Source organism: Volvox carteri (assembly GCF_000143455.1).
Source record: "Volvox carteri f. nagariensis unplaced genomic scaffold VOLCAscaffold_84, whole genome shotgun sequence".
NCBI lineage: Eukaryota > Viridiplantae > Chlorophyta > Chlorophyceae > Chlamydomonadales > Volvocaceae > Volvox > Volvox carteri.
In genome coordinates, this window is record NW_003307627.1 from 23,326 (window position 1) to 26,428 (window position 3,103).

Consider the following 3,103-nt stretch of genomic DNA (forward strand, 5'->3'; position numbering starts at 1 on the left):
GTTTCTGATGGCTGCGTTGGGAACTGAAGCTATGGAAACGGTAGGCGGAATGCATGGACAAGCGGTTTTTCTTTTCCGTTGTTCACGATATTACAGCTGCGTGAGATGCTGTCGCGTCGCGATTTGGAATGTTTGTTCGCTGGTTGGAGTGGTTGTACGAGCCGTTGTATGAGCCGGTGCCGCTCTGAGTTGTTGTCGGCTTTTTCGACATTGTATGCGCTGTAATCGAATGCATATCAAGGATGCCGCACTTTGATATGCTATGTTGCTTGATTAAGCACAGTTTGCCAGGCGGTTGATGTTCGATGGTGTGTCCGGACATTAGCCGCCCGTGGCTGTGCGGCCGCTTAGAGGAAAGGGACCATACACCAGGTCATGTCCTCAAATATCATGTACACGTCTATATGCGCATCACCCGCTTTAGTCTGTGGAGTTGCTTGTGTGTGGCGTTGTCAACATGTCGCCGAACATCCATTTGAGCGCGCTCCATTTGAGCACGACAGCTTTGCTTGTCGCTCCCATCACACCTATCGTTCTGCCCTAAATTGTTCCACACGTGCTAAAACTAGCATACGGGAAGCAGGACGCCACAGGGCGTCGTCGGGGCAGAGGAAAACCCACGGGTCGGTAACGAATATGCAGCTCGAGCGCATGCATGCACATGCACACACGCAGCTGCAGCTGCGTGCGCACAAAATCTCGCTTGCGCGCCACAGGATGGTGTGGCTCAAAACAACTTACACCACCACAAGTGGGAGAAGACAAAACACATGCATTCCTACCCACAAAAACGCCACAAAAGCGTTTGTGTAAAAGATGTTAAAAAGAGTCCCCCACGGCACCTCTCTCCAGCCCTCCACAGCTGGACGACCCTTTGCGCCCTCTGTCCCATATAAAGAATCTAAACGTACCCCACATCCCATACCACATTGCATGCACCCGACGTGTATATCATGCTTTGGACGTATTGCAAATGCATCCCCCATAACCCCGGCGTCGTCGAGACATTCTGGCACATTGGGATATTGTGGCCTCCAAATGAATCAGGGCGGCGTGTGGTGGCGTCATGTGGCGTGTTTGAAAAAACAACTGACCCCCAGAGGCTGTGTGGTGAAGGCTGTGGGCGGTGAGACGAAACATCACAGCAAGAGCCCCTCACCCATGTGTTGTGAGCGCAACATCCAGACAATTAAAAAACCCCGCACACGACACAACACCTGCCACTGCCCATCCGGGAGTCTGGGGATGTCTCTCCAAAAGTTAAATAAATTATAGGCTTGATGGCGGGTTTTAGCGTGCCGCGCGTTTGTGTGCCTCTGCTGGTTATGTGTGTGTGTGTGATGACTCTCCTATGAATGTCCAGTCAAACGAACGGATGAGCCGCCGGCTAAATGACTTAAATACGACAGGGACCCTGGGGGATTCGTGTGGGCGCGAATGATGCATATGCTAATAACACTGAGGCCTCCGGGCCCATAGAGCCGTGTGGCTGTTTTTTCCTTCGGGGTGTGAACTATGGGAGACATGGCGCTCCATCTCCATCCTTCCACCCTTTCACCCTCCCTCCCTCCCTCCCTCCCTCCCTCCACCCTCCCTCAATAATCCCTCCACAATACCATTTCCCACTCTTCCTCCACCCTTCCTCCATCATCCCCCCAACTTCCCTCCACGCTCCCTCCCATCATCCTCCCTTCCCCTTCCATCTGCCCTCCCTTCTGCCATCCTGTGCCTTCCCCTCTGCTGTCCCCTGCGTTCCCTTGGCCTTCCCTCCTTCCCTCCCTCCTTCCTTTGTGTGTGAATGTGTGTGCCCCACCATCCGTGTGCTCATGCATTCTCGTACAAATGTGTGTATGTATCATGGGTCAGTACGGGACAGCTGGGAATTGAACCCAGACCCACAAGAACGTGGGTGGCACCTCTGCCCTGTTCCAATTCCCGCCCCACCCCGCCGGGTTTTCCCCCTTTCCCCCCTCGTTTTGCCATCCCCGGACTGCGGCCATGATGACGTTCCAACGAATGCGTCGCCTAGGTTGCAGGGGGCCCCCGTCATGCCCTTACACACGCCCTCCTGACCAACCCGCCCCGCCGCGTTTTCCCCCTTTCCCCCCTCGTTTTGCCACCCCAAGACCAGGGCCCCCCACTTCCCTCCACGCTCCCTCCCATCATCCTCCCTTCCCCTTCCATCTGCCCTCCCTTCTGCCATCCTGTGCCTTCCCCTCTGCTGTCCCCTGCATTCCCTTGGCCTTTCCCTTGGCCATTCCCTCCTTCCCTCCCTCCTTCCTTTGTGTGTGAATGTGTGTGCCCCACCATCCGTGTGCTCATGCATTCTCGTACAAATGTGTGTATGTATCATGGGTCAGTACGGGACAGCTGGGAATTGAACCCAGACCCACAAGAACGTGGGTGGCACCTCTGCCCTGTTCCAATTCCCGCCCCACCCCGCGCCTGCACTGCCCTGAACCGCCCTGCCCAGCGCCGCCCTCCCCTGGGCAAGTAGGGTGCAGGGCAGGGTGGCGTTGGGCAGGGCGGGTGCAGATGGGGGCGAAGCTGGGCTAGGAGGGCGCATGGGAGGGCAGCGTTGGGCTAGGCGGGCGCAGGGAAGGAGGGTGTTGGGCGAGGGGGGCGAAGGTAAGGGCGGCATTGGGCAGGGGGGGCGCAGACGGATGCGCAGGGCGGGGTGTCGTTGGCTAGGGGGGGGCAGGGCAGGGCGGCGTTGGGAAAGGGGGGCGCGGGGGAGAACAGCGTTGGGCTGGGGGGCCGCAGGGGAGGACGGCGTTAGGCTAGGGGGCCGCATGGGGGAGGACGGCGTTAGGCTAGGCGGGGCCGCAGGGGGAGGACGGCGTTAGGCTAGGGGGCCGCAGGGGAGGACGGCGTTGGGCTGGGGGGCCGCAGGGGAGGACGGCGTTGGGCTAGGGGGCCACAGGGGGAGGATGGCGTTAGGCTTGGGGGGCGCAGGGGAGGACGGCGTTGGGCTGGGGGGCCGCAGGGGAGGACGGCGTTAGGCTAGGGGGGCGCAGGGGAGGACGGCGTTGGGCTAGGGGGGCGCAGGGGAGGACAGCATTGGGCTAGGGGGCCGCAGGGGAGGACAGTGGTGGGCTAGGGG